The sequence below is a fragment of the Mobula birostris genome, chromosome 6 (assembly GCF_030028105.1).
Source record: "Mobula birostris isolate sMobBir1 chromosome 6, sMobBir1.hap1, whole genome shotgun sequence".
Taxonomy (NCBI): domain Eukaryota; kingdom Metazoa; phylum Chordata; class Chondrichthyes; order Myliobatiformes; family Myliobatidae; genus Mobula; species Mobula birostris.
In genome coordinates, this window is record NC_092375.1 from 84982562 (window position 1) to 85009250 (window position 26689).

Consider the following 26689-nt stretch of genomic DNA (forward strand, 5'->3'; position numbering starts at 1 on the left):
TTCTTTCGATTTTCCTAATGGTGGTCAAGGAGAAGACTTTCTTGCCTTTCTTTCCATTCTCAAAACCTTTCAGTGCTGTATGACTCAACCTTGGAAATTTATGGTTGCATATCCTGATGAAACACCAAAAAACTTATTCTGTGAGCTATAAGCATGTAAAATGGAAAATGCATTGAAATACTGTATAATTGAGGTGGAACATTTTGGTGTTTTCCTCTATTTTTCTAAGACTTTAAGTTGTGCTGGGTTATAGCTTGGCAATCGTTTTCTTATCTGTTTTTGTAAGCAAGTGCAGAACTTACATTTGTGATACATTAACTATGGCTAGTTCATTTAAATCTTCCCTCTTCTAAACTTGGCTATAGTGGATCGTGGTACTACCACTTGTTGTTCAGTTGAGTCCTACTCTTCATGACCTCATGGACCATAGGGCTTTCATGGCAAGATACAGAAGTAGACCCAGGTTGGGACCTGGCTGGGTTTAAACTCAGAACCATCTGCCTTGATGTCCAGTGGTGATGCCACTACACCACCAGCCGGCCCTATCACTACTGCAGTGAAATCTTTTGTGCATGCTTTAAATTTATCTTGCACCTTTGACAATATATCTGGGGTGAATGGTGTAAATTAGAATATTACGCACATTGCCTGCATAATGTAGTCATATTTATGTTTTATTGCCCTTTTTTGGATTTTTAATTTTTGGGGTTTATTTTCCATGTTACTGATGTGCACTCTTTCACAAGTCATTGCAGAGACAAGTGATGCCAGTTCCTGGTTAGGATGTTTCTTTTGGTCATCTGAGAATTTAAAATTGGTACTGTTTTAAAATTTAATGGGGGGGGGACATTTAGATTCGCCCCAAGTAATTTAGCAACTGAAAAATTAGTTGCTATGGGGAAAAAAAACTTACGGCTGAATTCAGACATTTGTCTAGTTCTAGCTATTTACAACACTGCTTACAAAATTTCTGAAATGGCAAAAGCAAATTTCTTCCAGGCTGTTCTTGAATATTCATACGAAAATGTGCTTTTCCTCAACAAAGCTAGGTATTTTACTATGATATTTTATAAGAAATAAATTTGGTATATAGTTGTACGTTGCTGGTAAAATATGGAACGGCTGTTGATTTGTATTTTAAAAAGAGCAAAACCGGCAAGTTTAGAATGCCATCTTAACCACTTTTTAATTCTTTGGGGGTTAGGAGGTAACTCTAAATCTGATCAAAGTTTTAATAGGTTAGATGATCCAATTAATTCACCTTTTTAGAATTGCACTAATTGCTGTGTATTTTTTATCTTAACTGAATAGAAATATTAGAACAGCATTCTGATATTTAGCTGTCAATTGGTGCAAAACTGTATAAACTCCCTGCAGGTGAAGCTTGCAAAAACGAGAGTTGGGTGTTATGCTTATCATTTAGACAGTTACAATGCATATGTTGGTCTCTTCAGTTTGGCAGACTATCATTAATGTAAGTCTCAAAGGTAAAACAAATGGCATAAAATTTGTGTTTTTGACATAACATTTGCTTGATGTCCTGCTTATGAAATTGATCTTCACTGTTCAGAAAATCAGTAACAGTGTCAAAAACAACTTCTTTTCCTTAGAGCACAAAATGGTGAAGTGCATTTTTAGACAAATTTTTATTAAATTATTTTCTTGGGAAAATGCTCAAAATAGATTCTTCCATAGAATATTATTTGGGGAAATAGAAAAACACCATTGTGTGTACAATACTTTTAATGAATTGTTACATTAAGATCCATATTTTAAACTATAACCCAAACATTAATTTGAAATCTATTAATGAACAGCAGACAAACTAAAATGTAGTTTAACATGACTAGGTATTCAGTTGTAGTGCTTATTCATTGAAAGAAGTTAATTGACAAAATTATTAATTTTAAAACTTGGATTAATGATTTATAGTTTTGTAAATTAAGAACTTGATTAATTTTTGTCCAGTGAGTTCCTAGACTAATTGGCTTTCTCCTTTTCTCAGTTTGAATCCTCTTTGGCTGTTAGTGATGAGTCAAGACTTAATGATGTGATTTGTGATGTTGTTGATGAGGTTCATGTGACTTCCTAGGTGGTTGATTAATCTGAGCAGCTTTTTGATAAAGCCACCTTTAATCCTGCTCCCCATATTGGCATTGGTGTCTTGAAAAACAGCTGTCACATTGAGGAATACCTTTGAGATGGTGTTGTTTTGGTGACTTCTTGTTTCTTGTGCTTCAGTGATGCTATTACAGCTCGGAGTGTTGGAGTTCAGTTCTGACATCTGTAAGGAATGTGTACGTCCTCACTGTGGAATACTTGGGTTTTCTCTGGGTGCTCCAGTTTCCTCCCACAATCCAAAGACATACCAGGGAGTGGGTTAATTGAACATTGTAAATTGTCGCATGATTAGGTTGGGGTTATATCAAGGTTATCGGGATTGCTGGGTGGTCAGAAGGGCCTGTTCTGCTCCATGTAATAGATCAATGTTGCTTGAGCTGTAGCGAATCCTCCAGTTCTTGTGCCATAAGATTTCATTAACTCTTGCATTTCATACTCAGCTACTTCATCAAACCCAGCTTCATTTGTCAGCTGTGCAGTATCTTTTTGCACTTTTTTAGGTTTCACTTTGCAATAATTTTTTGGCTAGAATTTCCTTTCTTCACCATTTGTTGTTGCATGAGTTACATAATCCTGAGAAGTAGAAATGCATTCTGTGGCTACCTTGATGTACTAATTCCTGGATGGTAAGCTTCATTGACCCCTACAGGTAAAAAAAAATCCCTTGAAAGGCCTACCCTAGCCTATGTGTTGTAGTAATGAGGTGTTAGAGAACTGGTGTACAACCTGCATGATGTCAGCCATGTCCTCATTGGATGTTTGGGGCATTGTTGATGATTAGTGAGGCTTTGTTCAATTTATTTATTGTTAAATTTGGGAGAGCAGTGCTGTCACTAGTCTTTTGTGTTAGATTGCTTCACTACTATTCAATTGGTCTTTTGAATATTGCTTTGGAGTCCTCTATTTGTATGGTAAACTGAGAGGCTTAAGTATAGTCACCCATGGCATTGCTTTGTTCTTCTCTTTGGAAGGAATCTTTTACTGCCTTCAAGCTTTGAGTAGTTTTTGTATCCCTCTGAAGAGGGCATCCTCTTCCAAAAGAGATCCTTGTTAAACACCTGTTTTTTTTTAAAGCAGTTATCTTCCTCTGATTTCAATTACTTGGCATGCACTTGCTGCCCCCGTCATAGGATTAATATTCAAATTTGCATGCTTGGAACATTTTAAACTGGCCATTTATGATAATGAATGTGTCAATATTTTCAGAAGATCCATTACCCTCGTATTCTTTCAAGTCTTGTCATAATAATCTTGCCTTTTCTTGGATCACCATCAATTTCAGGGGCATATGCCATTGATTCTGATCTTTTCTTCACTCTTTCCATTCTAACATATTTGCCCTTCATTATATGTAATACACTCTTGTGTAATAAATTGGCACCATGTTTTATTTTGTCAGCATCGTTAAGCAATTACCCTGTTGAAGCTGCAAGAACTAATGAACAACTAATCATCAAGCATCTGTTATTCACTTTTGTTGGTATTAATGAGTATAGCTTGCTATGTTTTCTTAGCAGAATTGTATTCTTTAAAACTACTGGGGAGTTTTGAATGAGGCTCAAAATAAACCATAATGAGCAAAAGATTGTGATCTTTCTGACAAAATGATTGCCTCAAAGGATGTGTGAAATGCAGTTGGATGAAGACTAGTAATAACTAGTGGGCCAGTTATATCAGTGAAAAATAGCTTGACAAAAAGTGGCTGATATTTGATCAAAGGTTTGAAAATTTCTGTAAATTGAAGAACTATTTCATTTACAAAGCTAATTGTATGCTATTCTAGGAAACCATTTTATTTTCCACCACACCCCTTTACAAAGAGTTATGTGGTACAGTGTGCATCTGATGAAGGTGGGATAGAATAGTTTAGCTTCTGAATTTTCAATATTAGTGACACTACATAGTTGTGCAAAAGATATGAAACAGACTTGCATCTATTCTTTAGCTCTTTATTGTCTATTTTGTGATTTTTTTTTAAAAGCTCTAGTATAAATTTATAATGTATCCAAACATGTTTGAGGATTCAGTTTGTATGTTATTTTTTAAAATATTAAGCTGGTTACATACAGCTTATTAGTTATGAATATAACATTCAGGTGTAACCAATTTATAAAGCTCCATTTAGCAGTACTTTTTATTTTTAAGTCCTTAATTTTGTCACTTAATTGTGTTTTGAGTTTTTTAATAATTTTTTATTGAATTTTCAGACTTGATTACATGGAATAATAATATTTGTTTGAGTTTTAATTCACTTCCAGGACCACATAGCTTAAGTTGAGTGGCCAAGGAAGATATTTTTTGTGGAATAAATATTTCTTTAAATTAGGCTACCTAAAATTAATTATTTCTTTTGGATAGGTATTACATTAGAATTTCAAAGGTTCTGCCTGATAGGAATATTTGAATTAAAAAATTATTTTAAAATTCTGTATAACATGAATTTAGTAAAACGTTTCACTGAGTATTGAATGAATAGGCTATATGTAGAGTACAAATGCCTGCTGACTCATTCCAAGAATTTGTATACTCTTGATTTATAGTCACTTTTGTCTATTTTTAATCCAAACTACTATTGAAGTAATAGGAGTAAACATGGATTGAGAATTGATTATTTCAATAATTTTCTAATTTAATGAGTTCAATTTAGAAATTGTGAAATTGTAGACTTGATGCAACACTAAAACTTCTAGGATCACAATGAGCTCACTACAGTACTTCCTAGTGGTTGTACTGTCCATCACAGACTGGATTGTAGAAACTTTTCATATTTTATATTTAATGCTGGAGGGAGGCCTTATCAGCATTTTGCATTCTGCAAATCTGTTGTTTGTAAGGAATATTTTAAACCTATCCACTAGAGACTTAATTGAGCACGTAAAAAAAAATTAATTAGCAATAGGGAAACACTGTAAAAAGACACACCTGAAACATTTTTAAAACAGACTAAAGTCTAAAATTATTGAAAGTAGCATGCTATGTTACATGTTTAATGCTAAATTATTTCAATGGATGGGCATATTTGTGAAAGTTCAAATTGAGTAGTTTTGGTGTCAATCAATTGGAATTATCTATTCAAGTTTTCATGAGAACTATTTTTAGCATCTTATTTAGCTTGTGTGGTAGCGAACTGAATAAGTGAAGTAAACAATATGTCAAAGCCTTAGAAATTACTGTTTAAGATTAAGACAGTTAAAATTTCAAACCCTTCGCATCCCAAAGCTGCCTTTACAGGCCTTTTATTTTTATTGTGGCTTTTGTCAGTCAGTTCACTTAGAGACGTTCCTGTTTTGTTGGAATGAATAGTTAGTAATCTTATAAAATTTAGTGCTTTTAGGCAGGTGAAATATTGTTTTAGTTTTTGCTGGAGAAAACTTGCAAGTGTATGTAATTGTTTTTTGCAAACTTGCCTGAATAGAAGGGTTTTTAAATGCAGTTTTTTGAATTACAGGTATCTTAATTTTTTTAAACTTTTATGAGAGCACTAGTATTCAGACTGTTGAAGGATAGCTTTCAGCTGGAGTTGTGCCCTTAGCCAAAAATAATGAACGTACGTCTTGTATGATAAATAAGTTTTGCTTTTTAATTTAAGAGTAGTTCATTGACATTTTTTCATCATACAATGGAAATCTTATGGATATCACATTTTGTTTTTAAATGATCTTAATGAGAATAAAAACTTGATTTTTTTGTGTGTGGTAAAGGAGACATTAAAATACTGATGGAATATTAATCATTACATGTTTTGGCACTAACCTTTTCCATATGTTTTTAGTTAACCCTCTAATTAGGAATGAAATGTACAGAAGTATTATTGCTGTTTCTTTTGATTTGCTTTTTTAAAAATAAATAATTCACTTTGATGTCCCAATGTATCAATTAAACTGAAACAATTCCTGACACCCACCATGACCCTCTCCATTTTGAGTGGATTTTGGAATTGTTTCCAGAGTAACCTGAAATAAAGATTTCTGTCTGTCTCAATGTTATTTTTTTTTAAATTAACTGATTCTAGTACTAGAAAGAAAAATTGTTTCTTTATCTGCACAAGCTCAATATCTGAATGTCAGTTATTCATATTTAAGCAGAATGTTTAGTAGTTATTGTTTTAAATGCAGTTTTAAAACTCCCAAACTAGTTCAATGTTTTCTTGCACATCACTTTTACTGAAAGAAATTTTAAGCTCTTTGATCGCTTTCTTTGAAATACCAGTTATACTGATCATTATTTCAGATGTGTATTAGTTACTTGGTTGGAGTTTTTTTTAATTCACACATGACCTCTGTCTGGTTTCATATCACAATAAATGAAGCTTATCTATATTTAATATCATGTGCATCTTTTTTTTAAAAAAACTTGCAAGGTGTTTCAACTGAAAGAAATCTAGTCATGAAAATGGCAGCAGCAGTTTTACTATTGTTTTGCTTTGGTCTCAAGATATGAAATTAAAGGTACAGTTATGGTAAATATAAATTAGAATTGTGGATTTTTAAAATGGAAGCTAATGTAGCTAACAAAAGTCAGTTTAAAATTATGGAGTAACAATTTAAAGAATTTAATTGTCTTCAGTTTACTGTAACCTTAATCATTACTCAAAGTTGGGCAGATTTACATCAATGATGCTTTTTACGTGTAGTTATTGAGCATTATTGGTGTTCGTAGAAGCTTCAGAAATTTAAAATTAAGTCAAGTCCTGTTGAATGTTTTTGGACATCTTTGAATAAATTGACTGGATGCATGTACAAAACGCTTGAGTACTTGTATTTATGATAGGGATCATTTTTAATAAATTATTAACTCCATACTCTAGGTTTAAGTTGTTCAAAATTAAGTATTATGTTGTCATTTGCAAAGATGCAACTTGCTGTTTTAGTGCACAGAGTGAAAGTATATTTTTATAGAATTGCTTGCTTTAAATGCAGTTTTTTGAGGGGTGGTGGTGTAGACTAACGACCACCTTCAAAGGATAAATATTGTGACAGTGACATTTAAAATTCTAATTTCTAACCAACAGTATTACATTGTAGTTATTCAGATGCATTGAGTAAATATTGGCATTTCAATCAGTAAAAATGTGAGATTTTATTGCCCTGAACATATGTGAAGTATGAAAGTGCTCACACTCATACAGCATTAGTAATAAGAAAGATGTGTTTTGGCAAGCAGCCGTAAGATAATCTTATTCAAACTTTGATTTTACAAGTTTTGTCAGAAAGCAAAGGGGTTTTTCATCATTTTATGATGGTAGTGTCGGCTATTTTAAAGAATCAAAGAAAGTATGAATTAAGAATGTGTCAGTAGGCAGTTGGCATTGCCAGGTCAGATAGGCTTGGCAACCAATCCATTTGTGTTTTATTAAAGAAAGGTGAAATGGCAGCTATTTATCTAAATCCTCTTGTTGGGAATACATAAGAAATTAATATTAAGGCATGAAAGCTAATTCGTTTGAGGTACCTGGATTTCTTCCTTCCCATTGGTCTGTTTCTCCATTTACCTATAACACCATTAGCAAATTTTAGAATACTGTTTGAAATGTAATCTATAAGCTGTCTGGGCTTTTGTTTTTGGATATTTGGAACAGACTGGACTTGCTAGATTTTTATTTACACAGCTTCGCTAAATTTGCCTTAAGTTGAAAAATTGCTAATTTTACAGAACAGTTTGTGTATAACATTTTCTGTATTCAGAATTGAAAGTAAACAGTATTCAATACTTTGAACTATCATTGTCACTTTTTTTCTAAACATTTAATATGTATGAATAATTTGGTTTTATTGATGACCAATTTCCCTATCAAGTTTCAGAACCTGAATACAAAGCTTATTGAGTTTCTAGCTTTACAGTTTAATATTAAAATTCTAATGAATTTGGTATAATTGCTTTGACTTAATCTCATTTCATTCTTTTAGTTTTCCTTGTTATTTGAAAATGAAGATTACGTGGTAATTAATCTCACCTGATTGAAACCCATTTACTGTATTAGTGGTTGTTGCTTTTGAGAAACTTCAACTTGCAACTTTTTGTTTGCTTAATATGCATGGCAAAATGCCTTTAGTTAAAGAAGAGCCATTAACATTGGCCTCTGTGCATCTGAAGATTTTCATTAAGGTATGCAGTACTGACATACAAAAATTTCAAGCTTATTGTCATCTGACTGTGTGAGACCAAACAAAACAATATTCCTCCCAACCATGCTTCACCCATAAAACATGTATCACACTGCACATAAAATAAAATATTACCACAAATAAGTGCATAAAATTTGATGCAAAATGCATGTAGTGTACAGCACAGGTAAACAGCTCACTGTCATAGTGATGAGATCTCAGTGGTGGCAGGGTATTCATTAGTGTCTCAGACTGAGGGAAGAAGCTGTTACCTAGTCTGGCAGTTGTAGTCCTGATGCTGCTCTGTTTCCTTTAACAGTAGTGGGCCAAAGAGATTGTGGGGTGTGTGGTAGGGATCCTCAATAATGCTTCAGGCCCTTCGTATACAACACTCCCAGTAAATGTCAAAAATAGTTGGGAGGGAGACCCCAGTAATCCTCTCAACATTTTTTACTATCCTCTGTGGGGTCTTGCGGTCCGGTGCCATGCAGCTTCCATATACACAGTGATGCAGCTAGACAGGATACTCTTGATGGTGCTCCTATAGGAAGTTATTGGAATAGGGGTGGGTAGCATTGCATGCCTCAATCTCCTCAAAATGTAGACACTGCTGTGCCTTTATGCTGAGAATGATAATAGTTGAAATTAAGGTGCGTACGTTTCTCAATTTAGCTACCCATTTCAAAACGATTTGCAAATAAATTTGCTACTGAATTTAATTTAATATTAGAACTAAATCTGCAAGTTGTACATTATTAATTGTGTCTGAATATGTCATTGAGCTATGGGACATGTTAGTGTTGAAAGAAAGTACCCTGAATGTGTAGACTCCTGCGTAGTGCAAGGTTCTGCAGATATTATTGAGAACGAGACTGGTAATCCCATTATAACCACACAGTTGGAAATGAGCTATGACTTTTTTCCATGATTGAAAGAATACCAGAATTATGCTCTTTGAGATGTTGTCAGCAATGTGCATATTAAAATAAAATGTTAAAGCCTGTTTAAATTCTCTTGTAGTGTTTGAGTACAAAATTTAGTGCTGTGCAAGTGCAACTTTTTTCTAAAATACATTTTTCTACAGTTGAAATATTAATCTGTAACTACCTAAAATTATCAGCCATATCCTTTAAAATGAATTTCAATCTGGAATCTCATAAATTGGAAATTGCCTCTTCTGGATGGATTATTTGTGTCCGTTTTGTGAGAATAGTAGTAGTAAAAGGATGGTATTGTATGTGAAGGTTCTGGGAGGAGGAAAGTAAGTGTTACTAGATATGAATCAAAACTGAATAGTCCCTTTGGAATCCTGAGAGCTGTAGTGACGAGGAGCCTGGCGGTGACATGGTGTTGGAAATGGAGGAAATTGTGGCGGATTGTCCATTAGATGTGGAGACTGACATGTCAGCCATGGTGGAATGGAAACCAGCCACAAGAATAAGAACAACTATAGTCAATCATGAACAGAGGAGTAGTTGAGACAAATCACAAGTTTAAGAAATAATGATACACTGCAATGGGAGGATAGTAAAATGAATTGGATCTAGTGCCTTTGGAATGGGTGTATAGTAAAATGATTGAATATAGTACCTTTTTGGAATAGAGATTTTCCTCATGACTATGTGTTCAACTTAAATATATGCAAAGAAGCTTGATAATAAACTTGTCACTAAAGAATGATTCAGGATACAATTTGGTTTATTTTTAATTCCATTGCAAGGTCAAGGGGATTAAAAAGCAAATTTAAAAACCTGCAGTTGCTGGAAATCTGAAATTTTAAAAAGAACTATGCTGAAAATGTGCCTTTTTAGGTAAATCTGCAGGATGTTTATAATGCTGTGTGTAAATTTTAAATTTATACCACTTCTCATAACCTCAGAACTGAATTGTGTGTTGGGTCATTTTATAAGACAATTAAGAATCAATCATATTATCGTATGTGTAGAGTCACATAAACCCAGGCTGTGTATGGATAGCAGATTTCTTTCCTGAGGCTCCTTAGTGGGACAGATAGCACTTTATGACAATTCTGTAGTTTTGTAGTCTGTAACTAGTGCTAGTTGCTTGCCTCAGATTATTTAACTATTTAAATATTCCTGCTTTCATAATGCAGTTTGAATTTGTTTCAGTTAAAAGAACAGACATTTGGATACTAATCCAGCACAACACTGTGTGTGTGTGTGTGTGTGTGTAGTCTGTAACAATCCTCAATGAAAAATTACAGGTGATAGTTGGCTTAAGTAGCTATTCAGTAGAAAGTTAGAGTTAAATATGTGTTAACTCTAACTCTCTGCTGAATAGCTGCTTAAGCACTCCTATAATTTTTCTTTGGGGAATGTGTAACAGTTTTCAGTTGAAGACAATATTAAATTTTGATAATCAGTGGATAAATTAGAGGTGATGCTTATTGTATTAATTTCAACTGTGGTAGTACAGATCCACGTGCCTAAAAATTAGATTGCATGTTACATTTGCAGGTGTGAGTGAATTTTGATGTCTTCAGGCATTTTTTTTCATTATTTGCACAATTTGGGAAAGCCTAGTAATTTCTTGCATTGCAGGCATGCATCAGACATTTTATTGTGTAGGGCAAATCTGGACTGATGTAATTTGTTCCTTATCATTCATTCAACGTTTTACTATTGAAATCTACTTGCATCTTTTTGTTTTAGAAACTTCATTAATGGCTCTCTGAGAAACATGTCAATGTAGGATTCTTCCCTACACAGACACCCAGGAGAGAGTATCGGTATATCTGGAGATGAAAGTTTTTTTAACACTGGTGACAAATGTGTGATTCTCGAAACAATAAAGAATATCTTCTATTACAAACAAGAGAAAATCTGAAGGTGCTGGAAATTCAAGCAACACACTCAAAATGCTGGAGGAACTCAGCAGGCCAGGCAGCATCTGTGGAAAAGAGTGCAGTCAGTGTTTTGGCTGAGACACTTCAGGTTATCTTCTCCTTTCTACTGGGTTCGCAATGATGTGCAGGTGTAGCCACGCTAGTTGGGGGATTAATTGATGCTGTAAATTAGACCTAGTATAGGTACATGGTAGGAGAATTGAGATGAATTGAGCATGAGATGGGAAATAAGAAAGGAAATAGGATTCGTGGGATTTCTGTTTGTAGGAAAAAGCCCTTCTATGTAATAAGGAAAATGTGTACGAAGGAGCTTCTCTCTTCCTTGCATTTAATTATCCATTTCAGCAGAGAAAGCTTCCAGTAGTGCTGCTTTATACTTTCTAGTTCCAGTTATCTATGGTTTAGTGAACAGGTGACCTTTTAAGAGCTAGAGCCCTACATTTAAAACAAATGGCCAGTAAATGTGCTATTGTGATTAATAGGGAACTACTAATCACTGAATCACTCTTGACAACAAGAGCTAAACCTTGTATGCACAAAATGTGGTTAGATAGTACTGCAGGTATTGGCTAACTACATGATGCAAGATTCAAGTTCTAGGTTACTTGTAGCAGTAGGAACTGTTTTTCTTGAAACGGACCTTGCAGTGATATTAGATCATTTGTACTAATCAATTATACAAGATGGATAAAGCAAAAATGAATCCTAGTTAAGAAGAATAAAGCTGAGCAGGGATTTTAAATTTGGTTGAATTCTTATGATTCTTCAGTCATAAAACTATAATTAGCAAAGTATTTTGTACTCATTGTGCAGTAATGCAAGTTAGTATTTCTTTAGAGTAATTTCCCAATTATTTTGCTAAATTATTTTTAGACAGACCACTGTAATGTAGATAAACTTGGCAACTAGCTTTACTTCACAAATAGCAAACCAATGAAGGATGATTTCAATTATTTCTTGATACAGTGTTTGAGAGGAAAAATGGTATAAGTACAGAACTCATACTTAAAATCATACTGCAGATTTTTGTCTTTATATTCATTTTGTTTAATATAAAATGTGAAAGTACCCACAAACCAGGATGTTTACATTATGTTTTGCATTTCAGGATTTTTTGACTTCAATACAGCATTAAAGCCCAATTTTATCAAGATGCTATTTTTACTGTTTACTTTATCTCCCTGCCCAAAAAGTAAACTAGAAAAACCAGTAAACAATCCTAATATAGCCATCTTTAACCTCATGGGAGTACTGATATTACATTTCTTTGCAATAATGTATAGCAGGAGACACTTATAAACAATGTGGTCAGGCTGCTACAGGAATGTGTCGCACCACTGTATCAAAAATATCTAAAGGAAGGATTCTAGTCTAAAAATTAGATAATGTGCCTGTTTTTAGGTGCTATGTGTTCCAATTTAATTTTACCCAGTGTAAATCAGGTGGGAGAAACTGCCTGAAAAATTGCATTTTCATGTTTTATTGACATGTTTGCCCTTTTTTCCAATATCAGGGTTGTATTAGCTGACGTTACCCGCCACATTCATCCATACAGTATCTGTCTGTATTTTGGCACAAGAAGATCTGTTGAATTTGCTCATTAAAATTAGGCATTGTGCTTGGATTAAAGAGAAATAGCAGCCAGAACAGAGAACCAGACCAATAGAATGCAAAGTACAAGAAGCACACTTCCGTTTGCCTGTAAATGTACTAAATGAGGTTGGTGAGCTGCAAATGCAATTAACCATGTTAGGTTCTTTTTATTTATTTTAGGGATACAGCATGGAACAGGCTGTTCTGGCTCAATGAACTGCACCACCCAGCAACCCACCTATTTAACCCTAGCCTAATCGCAGGCCAATTTACAATGATCAGTGAACCTACTAACCAGTATGTCTTTGGAATGTGGGAGGATACTGGAGCACCTGGAGGAAACACTCACACTCATGGGGAGGAACATACAAACTACTTTAAGATGACTTAATTGAACCCTCCCCCAAGCTGTAATTGCATTTCACTAACTGTACATTACCATAGTACCCACAATATGATGCAACTTTAAAGGTTGTGTTTAGGAAAGATGAAGAGCATGAGTGGTGTTATTGATCAGAATGAATTGCAGTGAAAAAGGGATTGTCCTGGAAAAAAATAAGAGCAGGTAAAAATTGATCACAATAGGGCAACAGCAGATGCCATTTCATTGGCTCTTCACTACTCGGGAACACCTGGATAATGAAGATGCATATATCAAGAATCTCTTCATTAACTATAGTTGAACATTTCAACACTACCATCTCCTCAATTTATAATTAAGATCAAAGACCTGTGCCTTAGTACTTCACTATGCAACGGATCCTCAATTTCCTCACTGGCAGACCCCCCCCCCCCACTCCGCAGTTAGTACAAATAGACAACAACATCTCCCCACTCACCATCAGCACAGGGCTGTGTACTTGGCCTCTGCCCTACTCACTTATACTTAAGATTGCGTCGCGAAGTACAGCTCCCATGCCTTAAGTGTACTGGTGACACCGCCTGTTGGCCAAATGGAAGGTGGTAACGAAGTAGCATGTAGGAGGATTTTGTGTGTATATATGTACGTGCCGCCAACCACCCCCCCTCCTTCATTATAAGGCATTTTCACCCACAGAACTGTTGCTCACTGGATGTTTGTTTGTTTTTTGTTTTTCGCACCATTCTCTGTAAACCAGAGACTGTTGTGTACTGAAATCCCAGGAGATCAGCAGTTTCTGGATACTCAAATCACCCCATCTGGCACCAATGGTCAAAGTCACTTATATCACATTTCTTGATTGTGTCTGCATGATTTTGTACATTAAGTTGCTGCCACATGGTTGATTAGATATTTGCATTAAAGAGCAGGTGTACAGGTTGTCATTGCAGGACATTTAATATTTCAAAAAAATAGTTGAAATCAAATATTTTGCTTTGAACAGTACTTGTTCCCAATATCTTATCTGAATTTTTAGGTCAATAAGGACTGCATTTCCCCAGATTGCAGGGATAGATTGTATCTGGATTTAATCATGTGCAATGTAGTTCATAAAAGTTCTGTATTCTACCTCACTGGTTTATGTTTATAGTTTAGACCTCGTATCTGCAGTTATTTGCTTTTTCTTTAAATCTTTGGCCAATTCTGATATAACTTGGTTTTTCTTTCTCGACAGATGCTATCTGACTTTCTGAGGTTTACCTGCATTCCTCTTTATTTCATATTTTCTGCAGCTGATGTTTGGTATCTCTGTTCTAGCATTTGGTTGTTTATTTCTCATGTTTTGTTCTAATTCCACTTTTATAGAGATTAGCTGCCACTAATGAACCATCTTCACTCTCTCTGACATTGTTGGTCTGTGTCATGCACCTTCTGGACTGCACCCTGTTTTTCCTTACTCTGCTTTTATGCAACTTTAAGCATTAATGTTTCTTAATTTACTCAGATCTGACCAAATATCTTCATCCTGAAACAACTCTTTCTCTCAGCATTGTTGCTATCTGACTTGTGTATTTCCAAAGTTGTGCAGACGCTGTGTATTTTCAATCTGTGTAGTTGGTTTATGAACAAGTATTCAACTATGTTTGGCTCAAAACTTCTAAACTACATTCAATAATATCAATATCCAACATTGAGTAGGATAATTAAGATTATGCAACTGTTTAATTTCTGCAACTTTAAAAATTTGTAACATTTTGTTAATGCAAAACAGTGATTTTTAAACATTCTCTTGCTGTTCCCCTTTAAGGTAACAAGTAATTTGATATCAATGCTTGGATTGGATATGTGTTTAAAGTTTTAACTTGTAAATTGCTTTAAAATTAGGTGGTGAGAATTGTATCCCCACTGCTGTAATGATTTGCTTTCTCAAAACTGCCTCTGGAAAAGTTGCAGCATCTTAATTGCCAGGTTCATTGTAGAAAAGCTTGGTTTGGTTTGCTGGGTCTTGCAATTATTTATCGTCAGCCTTTTATTTCATCTCTATCCCTTTTATTTTATCTCTGTCCCTTTTCCCCCTTTGCCATTAGTCTAAGCATGTGATTTTCATATCAAAAATAAAGATGTTATGTTCATAGAAAACTTAAGTATGCATATATTTTAATTTGCTGCATTTCTTCAGTAACATAAATTATAATGCTATCGTACTCTGGATCAGCTTGTGATGATTCCTGCTTAAGGGGTTGGATGTTCCCAAAAATCTGATACTTTTTATTTTAGAGATACCGAACAGCCCCTTGCAGCCCAAAGAGCGGTGCCACCCAGAAACCCACTTACTTGACCCTGACCTAATCACGAGGCAATTTACAATGACCCATTAACTTGCTAACCAGCCAGGAATGGTGGAGAAAACTGGAGCACCTGGGTGAAACACTGATCATGGGGAGGCAGCAGTGAGGATTGATATACTGGCTCTGTAAGAGTGTTGTACTAACTACTACACTATCATGCTGGTGGTGCTACTAGTGCTGGTATATGGATTGTAAAGCCCGTAATAATGTAGTGGTGTTTCTGTTTTGCGGTTCTTGGTTTGGGATTAGGGGTGCAGAAAATGTAATGAAATATGCATGTTGCATTTTTTTTTTGCAAAATGTTCACTTTAGTTGGCACTTTAGTCAAAAACTCTACTGATTCTGCTTTCTCTCCTTGGTTTGCAGGGACAGCCAGTTTTAAGTGTAAAAATGACCCCAGGAGTGTTGGAAAATACAACTTCGCCATCATAGCTACATAATGACAACTGCTACAGTAAGTTGAACCAGGGATCAAAAATAAGGAATGGATTCGATGTGACCACATCAGCTTAATAAAATATAAACTAAAATTGCTGCATTAACTGGATGCGGTTTTGCTCTCTCATCCTCTCCCCATGAGTATTAACTGCTAAAACCTAATGACCACTATTTTGAGTTCCTGATATTCTGACCTGGAGAGATTCTGTTCCATTTGTACACCTGTCTGTCATGAATGCCCATCAGTAAAGACCAATGCAACATTATCTTTAAAATGTAATTACAATAATAGTTTACAATCAAAATTGCTTGTGTGAGTGGACTGTTTGGTGCATTTTAAGTGAAATATGAATAATGAAATACCCTTCTAATGTGTACTTTCTGTTTTTACTGGAGTACCCTTGAATTAAATATTTCAGATGCAACACAATGTGGGGAAAAATGTAGGACATCCACTATTGTATAGAAAGGCAGAGTAATTTTTCAGTGATGAGAGATTGAAACACTTTGCTCAGAAAAACTTGGAAGTACTTTGACTTGAACAGCCAAAGGGTAACATGTAAGTACAGCTAACATTTAGAAAGACAATTGATATATTCAACCTTTCGCAAGAGGACCTAATACAAAAGTAGAGATGTCTCAATTGTGTAGCGTGGGACTGTATCTGGAGTGTTAAGTATAGGTCTCTTGTAATGTAAGAAAAATATACTGGCAGTAGGAGTTGATTTTTGAGTGGCATGTTTGTCATTGGAGAAGATATTAAGCAACTGGGCCTTTGTTTTCCACAGCTTGGAACAAAAAGTGATTGTAATGAAATGGATTACTTTTGTGTGGAGTTTTAACAGTATAGGTGAAAATTTGATCCTTCCATTGTCTGTTCAGAGCTAGGTGTTGTAATTTAAAATAATTGGTTAACCATTCAGAACAAAAATTTGAATAATCTTCATCCAGATGGTAGTGATTTTTTTTGGGGGGGGGGGGAATTAACTTGCCAAGAGGGCTATGGTGGATTAATTGTTTTGTATGCTTAAGACTAAAATCAGTAGATTTTTAAATATTGAGGACCAAGAGATGTACATTTAGTGCAGGAAAATAGGACTTGGCTGAAGGATCCACTGTGATCTCATCAAAAAGACAGTAGACATTCAAGTTTGGTTTATTGCCATTCAACCATACATGTATACCACCAAATGAAACAATGTTCCTCCGGACCGAGCTGCACAACACAGTACATTTGACTCTCACACAATGTATAAAGTAATATAATCACTAGAAAATTAACAAATAATCAGATGCACATGACACAACTTTAAAAAGTAAACAATATAATTGGTCCTTCATGCGTGATGAGACCTGGGGTTGGCAAGGAGTTCAGTAGCCTTACAGTCTGGGGGAAAATCTGTTTCCCAACCCAACAGTTCTTGACCTAATGCAGTGGTACCTCCTGCCTGATGATAGGGGTCAAAGATTGTGTAACAGATGAGTGGGATCATTGACAATGCAGCGTTCCTGATAAACATCTCTGATAGATGGAAGAGACCCCGATGATTCTCTCAGCATTCCTTTCAATCCTTTGTAGGGACTTGTGGTCAGATGCCTTACAATTCCCATATCAGACGATGATGCAGCTGATCAGGACACTGGATGGTAACATCGACATGAGGAGCCATGCTTCTGCTTTTATTTCTAGCATCCTCGTGTGTTGTTCACCAACTTAAACCATGATGGAATAGTATCACATTGCAATCTTGTGAATTTATCATTCCTCAAAGCAGTGTGCTGTTTTGGTCTGAGTGTATTTATGAACTTTGTACTAATTCGAGGATTTCCCTGCTTTAGTTCTGACCACTAAAATTTGGCTTGAGGCTTTCTAAACATGAAACAGCAAGCAACTTGTCTGGATTGAATCAGTCCATTAATTTGAAGTGAAGGTACTACATTATATCACTCTGCTTCTGTTGATTTGTATGTGAAATATTTCCTGTTTGAAAGTGATTTCCTTTGTGTAAGGTAATTTTTTCTCTGCTGTTTTGTTCAAGATGCAAAGCAATTGGTAATAAAACAAATCCTGAAAAAGACAGTTTCTGCTGGGATCAGTTAACCTGTTTTTGATGTTAACTAGCTTAGATATTATGCATCATTTTGCCTTTTATTCTCAAATTTAATTTTCAGAATTGTGATAAATTTAAGGTATATGACTCTTTTATTAAGCTGAACAATATTTCAATAAACTACACATTGCATGTGGAATTTTGCAGGCTGATGGCAGTAGGCCTAATGAATAAGTGATGTAATTTAACTTCATGAGGAAATGTATTCTAATCATTGCTAGTTTTGTATCCCTATGTTTTATAAATGGATCTTTGTAATTAAATGTGTATGACCTATTAAGACTTTTAATTTGAATGATTGCAAATATTTCAATGGATCCTATTTCCAACTATATTTAATACAGGCCTTCCCTGGGTACAAATGGGTTCCATTTTTACAGACATCCAAGTTTATTTTACCCTTAAGTCAGAAAATCTGCTAATCACTTGATTATGGTAACAATACCTCTGGAGTATGTAATGAACAGTGTCAAAAGCATGCAAGACTCTTAAAGAACAATCAGTAGAAGTGGAAAGAAGGGGGAAACTAGTTCTTTCATGGGAATATATCTATGTAAAGCTTTTGAATATAATATTATGGGAGCTCATTCATATGTAAGGGTGTCCATAAGGCAGGCCTTTTTAGCTCAGGGGTGGCCTGTAGTTCTTAAGATTTAGTTCATAACTTCAGGGATCCTGTGGTGATATAGCAGCACATAATGGTTTGAGTTGTACGGAGATGCAGGCCATATTGTGCTGCCACATGAACATGGGAGCATAATCCAATAAATTCATTAGAGTATCGTCTTGATCTCTTCATATACTATCCATTGAAATCAACTGTAACTTTCTGATGTCAGTAATGCCTTAGCAGCACGTAAATATTGGAGTTAAATTCTTTGAAGGTCCCCAATATTAATTGTGCTGCTGGAGCAAGGCTGACTACTTCAACTTGTGCCAGGCATCCCAAAGGAAATGTCCATATTCTCATCTAATAGTCATTTTACTGAATAACCACTTAGTAATCTGTTCAAGCTTGACTGTTGGTATATCTGAGTAAGTCATTGAGCTACATGATTTCAAATACGGTTCATGATGCAGTCTTAAAGAGCACAAGGAATTCTTAATTTACTGCCTTTCAAGACCTCCATTCTGAATTCCTTGCTTCCAGCCATATTTAAAGTAGAGATATTTGAGTTACAGTATATCATTGTTTTTAATCTTTAAGTTTGTGTACAAAATTTTGAAATGCTTTTCATGTAATGCTATTATTTCCATGTAAATATATACTATATAAAACATTATTTTATGAATTCTGTATTACAAATGCAAAAATTTTAGTACATAAAACCAGATGCCTCCGGAAGCTCATGACCTGCTTAGATGGGAATCCTGAATGTGTGGGCTTGGGTATTGTGGATGTATTAGATTGGCAGTCTTGCACAATAATTCTGCCCTCATTTTCACACCTGCATATTTTCAAAAACCTAATGAAGAAAAATACAACCACCTTGCCAAGTTTTTAAAACCATTAAGCATGATGTGGTTAGGTACTACAAACTTTAAACATCTGACTCCACCTTAAGCAGGCAACTGAAATTGCTGCAACTTTGTCCTTGAAAATAGTTTGTTGTTGAGAACCATGTTTTAATGTTGAGATACTTCTGAATATAATGCTGGACAATGTTATTTATATTGTTAAAACTGCATTTCACAAAAATAGTCAAGTATTTGATACTTTTCATAGGTTGTGTATATTTAATGCAATTAAAACACTTTAAATACAAACTGTTTGTACTTCATGCAGATTTTAATATGTATGTGTCTGTTGCTAATAAAGCTGTTATCTTATGGTTATCTATCTTAGTTTTTTTTAAAAAGGCTTTTAATGGTTTTTAGATATCCAAAATTGCTTTATTTCTAAAGTTAACAAATTTCATGTCACATGCCCGTGATAATAAACCTGATTCTGATGCTAGTCACTATGGTAATTTAAACATGTCCACCAGTTTGACAAACAGAACTAATAATCGGTTAATTTGTTTTAGAGGTCATAGGTTGAGAGATTAAAATTGACCTGCATATCATCTCCCTTGATCTTTTTCAAACAGTGGCATGAGATCTTTCACATTGATTACTTTGATTTGATGCTCCATCCAAAAGATAACAACTCTACTAGTAATGCCTAGTTTATTTGCAAGCCAAAGTCCTGAATGGGGCTCAACCCACAGTCTTAGTACATGCAAAATAGTATATAACAACAGAAATACCTGTGTAAAAGAAAATGTGCTGATTTATAGTTTGATGTTTATAGACAATAACTACACTACTGCAAAATGTAATGTTGACATTTTGGACTAAATATCAGGATCTAAGTCTGACTAGGCTGCCTCTATTGTTGTCCCAAAACAATGTTCAATTTGGTGTTTCCGTAATTGGGATACCCAAACCTTCAAGACTAAATGGCAGTTTGTCTGTTGTCCCAGACCACAAGTTGACAGGAGGTAGAGGGGCATTTTTGGTTTGTTTGCTTTTTTATTTATGACTTTTGGTTCTTTAAGTTAATGTCAATTGTAACTACTGGTTCCAAATTTGTGACATTGAAAAAAAATTTAGAAATAAAAGAAACTGGGAATGATGAATACAGTTGGCCCTCCTTATCCGCAAGTGCGAATTCAACCAACCACGAATCGAGAAAACCCAGAAGTGCTGTTCCAGCACTTGTTGTTCCAGCATGTACAGACTTTTTTTCTTGTCATTATTCCCTAAACAATGCAGTATAACAAATATTTTACGTGGTATTTACATTGTATTAGGTATTATAAGTAATGTAGAGATGATTTAAAGTATACGGGAGGATGTGCGTAGGTTATCATGGGATCGGGGGGAAAAAATGGAAGTTCCCTTACTAAGTAAGTGGAACAGGTACATCCGGTATTATTTAGCGTCAGTTAGTCAAATGCTTGTCTTAGTATATATTTTACCTTTCTATGCATATAAAACACTTAAGAAACATATGTTTCAGAGCCGGGCTCCGATCCAGTGACAGACCACTCCCGAGCGCGCTCTCCATCCGTGCCGGGTTGATGTAGAGGATCTTAAACCCAAAACCCAATAATTAAACCACTGCATTGCTTAGTAATAATTGTAGCTTTCATCGGGGCAGGACCTTTCTCACTTTATCCTTTAAAGTTGTTCCGATCGTTGACCAACTGTAGCCTAATGCTTTTCCAATGACCGATGGCGTTTCACCTCTTTCCGATCGCTTTATTATTTCCAATTTATTTTCAATCGTGATTATTTTCGTGAACAGAAACACTTCTGATTCAGAGCTCCGTCACCGGGTCCTAATGTTCACCGCACTGGGACAGGTTAAATAAGGTCCAGGGTTCCGCTGGGTCCTAAGGTCCACCGTATTGAGACAGGTTGAATAAGGGACTTGAGCATCCGCATTTTTTGGTATCCGTGAGGGGGCTCGGAACCAATCCCTTGCGGATAAGGAGGGCCAACTGTAATAAGATTTTCATCTTTCTGTTTACTCAGCTGTGTGTGTTCCCTTGACCTCCAGGAGGGTTTATATTTATATTTGTGAATTCCCAGACTACAGTGGCTATATAAAGTATTCCCCGCCCCCCCCCAGAAGTTTTGTTGTTTTATTGTTTTACAACATTGAATCACAGTGTGTTTAATTTGATTTTTTTGACTTTGATCAACAGGAAAAACTCTTGTCATGTCAAAATGAAAACAGATCTCTATAAAGTGATCTAAATTAATTAAAAGTATAAAATGCAAAATAATTGATTGCATAAGTATTCATCCCCCTTTAATATGACACACCAAATCATCACTGGTGCTGCCAATTGGTTTTAGAAGTCAAAAAATTAGTTAAATGGAGATCTGATTTTGGAGACCTAAGTGCAGTCAAGGTGTTTCAATTGATTGAAAATCCAACTGCTGGTGAGTCAGTATCCTGGCAAAAACTACGTCATGAGGACAAAAGAACACTCCAAGCAACTCCATGAAAAGGTTATTGAAAAGCACAAGTCAGGAGATGAAATTTCCAAGTCACTGAATATCCTTCGGGGTACAGTTATGTCAATCATCAAGAAATGGAAATAATATGGCACAGCTGTAAACCTGCCTAGAGCAAGCAGTCCTCAAAAACTGAGTGACCATGCCAGAAGGGGACTTGTGTGGGAGGCCACAAAGAGACCAATGGCAACTCTGGGTGAGTTACAAGCTTCAGTGGCTGAGATGGAAGAGACTGCGCATACAGAAACTGTTGCCCAGATGCTTTACCAGGTGCAGCTTTATGTGAGAGTGGCAAAGAGAAAGCCACTGTCGAGGAGTGGGGGTGGGGGGTGCGGAAGACGACTCATGAAATCTGGGCTAGAGTTTACCAGAAGGCATGTGGGAGACTCTGAATTCAGCTGGAATAAGGTCTATGGTCTGATGAAACTGAAATTGGACTTTTTGGCCATCAGACTAGATACTGTTTGGCATAAGCCAAACGCTGCACATCATCAAAAACACACCATCCCTACCATGATACGTGGTGGTTGCATCATGCTATGGGGATGCTTCACTGCAGCAGGCTCTGAAAGGCTTGTGAAGGTAGAAGGTAAAGTGAATGCAGCAAAATACAGGGAAAACTTGATGCAGTTCTCTTGCAGATTGCTACTTGGGAGAAGATTTGTTTTCCAGCAAGTCAATGACCCCAAGCATAAAGTCAAAGCTACATAGGAATGGCTTAAAAACAACAAAGTTAATGTCTTGGAGTGGCCAAGTCAGAGTTCAGATTGCAATCCAATTGATAATTAGTGCCTGGATTTGAAAAGGACTGTTCACTCATGATCCCCATGCAATCGGACAGAGCTTGAGCAGTCTTGTAAAGAAGAATGGGGAAAATTGCAGTGTCCAGATGTGCAAAGCTGATAGAAACCTATTTACAGACTCAAGGCTGTAACTGCTGCCAAAGGTGCATCTACTAAATACTGACTTGAAGGGTGTGAATACTTATGCAATCAATTATCTTGTGTTTTTTATTTTGTAATTAATTCAGACCAATTTGTTGAGATCTTTTACTTTGACACAAGTCTTTTTCTGTTGATCAGCGTCAAAAGGAGCCAAGTTAAATCCGCTGATTCAATGTTGTAAAACAATAAAACATGAAAACTTCCAAGGAGGGTGAATACTTTTTATAGGCACTGTAGAGGGCAGTAGCATGTGAAGGGGAAAGATTTAAAGGGGATTACACTCACTTGCTCAATGTACTGCCAGAGGAAGTGGTGGGGACAGGTACAATTACAACATAAAGAACATCTGGACAATGTCATGGATAGGAAATGTTTAAAGGGATATGACTAAATACAGACATATGGGACTAACCTTGGGTATTTTGATTACTATGGATGAGTTTGGCCAATGGGCCTGTTTTTGTCGTGTATAATTCTATGACTAACAATGAGACTATGCATCCAGTTCTGGTCACATTGCAGCAAAACAGTGAAGAGACTACAAAGGAGTTGAGGTTGTGACAAAATTTATAGCTGTAAGATTGGATAAACTAAAGTGAATTTTTTCTTTGAAACAGGAGGAAGTTGAGGTATACTAAATTTAAAAGCTTTCTAGATGGAGCAGTTAAGAAGGATATATTTCCCTTTAGCCTTGGATCAAAACCAGGAAAAGTTGTAGATGGGGCTGTGGTGCTGGAAGAAGAGATGACATAAATCTCAAGTAATTAATAAAAAGATTAGAGGGGAGGAGAGAATATCATCACTGAGGGTGGTAGACCTGAAAGGATGGCAGAGACAAAACACACTTGATGTTCCACATGTTGATGTGGAATTGAAGATCAGTGCTGCAGACTGAGTCCTAAAAGGCAAGGAGTAGTAATAAGAATTGGCTGGGCAGCATTCTTTCACCCAGCTGACATTGACCAATTAACTGCCTTTTATGTCATAAACTTGCTAATTCTGAGGTTATGTTTCCTACTCGGTAATAATTTTTGAGTTAAATTTAAACAATTATGGGAAATTTCCTGTAAGATTCAAAGTATAAGATGGAGAACAATGTATTTGACAGTTGAGAGGCAACTGTACAATCGGGAGTATTTTTTCCAAATAAGCAGTTTCTTTTAAGCCAAGCCCTTTCTAATCCATAATTCTACAGTTTTTTTTTATACTTTGTTAAATGACAATGCTTTCAAAAACTTGTACCAACCACAACCTTGCTCATTATTTTGCAATATTTTAAGAATTATGCCCCTCAAACATCTTATAAACCTTATGAGATCATCTCAGCCTCCAGTGTGAACAAACCCAGTGTATCCAGTCTCTCCTTAGTAATTAAAGCCTTCTGTTCCAATTCCCATCCTGCTGAATCTCTTCTTTCACTTTCTATTGCTGCCAATAGGTTCACAACATGACATTGCAATTCTCATGTTCATTGCCACACCTATGAAGGCAAGCATGCTGAATGTCTACAGTATTCTCTGCATATAAGTTGCTGGTGAACACAGCAGGCCAGGCAGCATCTCTAGGAAGAGGTACAGTTGACGTTTTGGGCCGAGACCCTTCATCCTGACGAAGGGTCTCGGCCCGAAACGTTGACTGTACCTCTTCCTTGAGATGCTGCCTGACCTGCTGTGTTTACCAGCAACTTTTATGTGTGTTGCTTGAAATTCTAGCATCTGCAAATTTTCTTGTGTTGGAGTATTCTCTCCATCATGGTTTTCAGCAAAGTGTCTTGTAACTTAGGAGTGTCTCATCAACACTCCTAAGGTGCCTACCATCAACTAATGTATTCTGGCAGTATTCGACATCCCAAAATATGTTATGGAATGGTACAAGCCCTTTGGCCTATGTTGTGCCAACCTGTATAAACCTACTCCACACTTAATCTAACCTTTCCCTCCAACATAGCCTATAACCTTCCATTTTTCTTTCATCTATGTGTCTATCTTAAGATTGTCCATAATGTATCAGGCTTAACCACTGCTCCCAGCACTGCATTCCAAGCAGCAACCATTCTCTGTTTTTAAAAAAAAAATACCTACCTCCCTCAAACAATCTTCCAATACTCCACCCAGCCACCTATATACCAGGAGTAAATAATTTAACGTCCAGCATGAAAATTATTCAACTTTCCATTGCATGTGAACAAGCAACAACTCTTTAGTGTTTAATTACATTAAACAATCTTTAATAACCAACAACTTTGCAATCAGTGATTGTCCCATGTCCTAACTTTACGAAGAAGGAAATGGTTCCTCTGAAACTGCTGAAGATGGCAACTTATGCATGATCCTGGAAGGGCATTGGCAGGGACATTGAAGACACCCGTTCAAGGAGCTTCGAGCATCCTAAAGGGAAACACCATGCCTTGACCTTAAACTTATAAAATGTCTAAAATTGAAGTTGCAGTGGAGAAATCATTAAAATATCTGCTAAAGGCATCCAACAGCCAAGTGAATGTGAATCAAAAATTTGAACTCTACGATCTTGGTGGTTGGCTGCCAGCAGCCACTGCAAGCCTGCCTGCAATGTCAACAGAGCCCCCACCTTCTGGGTTTGCTATTCAATCCAGTGGAATAGATGCCATCATGCCCTTCTGTTTTCCTGGATTAATTGTTCAAACTCTTGAATTAAGGTGGGGGAACTGTTGTGTAGATACAGCATTTACACTCTGGTTGGACTGCAAAGCAATCTAAATCTACTATGAGAGGAAGATGGTGAAGGGAAATTCCATAGGCATACAGCCATGTGATTTGGCTCACCAACCAGGCAAGACATATTGCACAAAGCTGGGAAAAGGAAGTGATCAGTATTCATCTGGTACCCCACTCAGGGAAGTCCTAGAAGAGTACTGCTCCAGTTGGCCCACACACAAGCTGCTGGGTTTTTTTTGCATGAGGAATGATACCCAGCAAAATAACCTACACTAGGTTACTCAGCAAAAAGAGAATCAAGCACACATCTTCAAAAATTGTATGTGATGCCTTTGAGTGAAGAGTGTGCTTTATTGCCTCTGTTATCCCATAGGCAAGTCATTGATAGAATTCCTCTATAAATAAAAGCTCAAAATTTATGGGAAGAGGAAGAAACCTGGAAATACTTAACGATATTAAGTACGAACGACAGCATGTAAATATAGGTTCCCAGAGATGCAGACTCAGTCTACTCACTTTTACTTTTTGTTGGTTTCCATTTCATAGTCATTGAAAGTTATATAGTGCAGAAATAGACCCTTCTGCCCACCAAGACAAGTAAGTTGCAAAATAACCAAAGGAGACTTGGCCATGAGAACAAGTTGCGGGAAAGAAATAAAGTTGGGGAGTGGGACTTATGGGATTGCTCACCCAGAAGCCAGCATGAATCAATCCAGTGGGCTGATAAGTAATGAAAGGGTCAAAGAGTTATTAGAATTCAGAGGTTGTTAAAATCTATTAATTTTGATGTTTATAGGGAAATAAGTAGCTCTTTTACAAAAGCAACAATTGCACTGGAGAGTGTGGTGGAAGTGTGAACTAGGACATCCTTGAGAGATAACACTTTTGGAGTGAGATGTTCAAATCCTGCATGCAGCAATGCATAGTGTTACATGTGAATCTGAGGATGACAAGGGAAGATATCTGTAAGTGGGAAAGCCTGGACAAAAGCAGATGGAATAATGTTCCCTGGGACAAGAGTAACATACACAAAACGGAGAAACTCAGCAGATCAGGCAGCATCTATGGAGAGAAATAGTCGCATTTCAGGCAAGATCCT

At 36.1% G+C, this 26689-nt stretch overlaps 1 long non-coding RNA gene across 4 annotated transcripts in view; it reads left to right on the top strand.

The window, feature by feature from the left end:
• Positions 1 to 19769, top strand: part of LOC140199153 (uncharacterized) — a 31920-nt gene extending 12151 nt beyond the window's left edge. For 3 of the 4 annotated variants that reach the window (XR_011886359.1, XR_011886360.1, XR_011886357.1), the window contains one exon: positions 15760 to 16400. This is a non-coding gene — a long non-coding RNA (uncharacterized lncRNA). Of the gene's footprint in view, positions 1 to 15759; positions 16401 to 17410 lie in introns of those variants that run through there. The other variant, XR_011886358.1, reaches the window with a different exon arrangement.
• The last annotated feature ends 6920 nt before the right edge of the window (positions 19770 to 26689 follow it).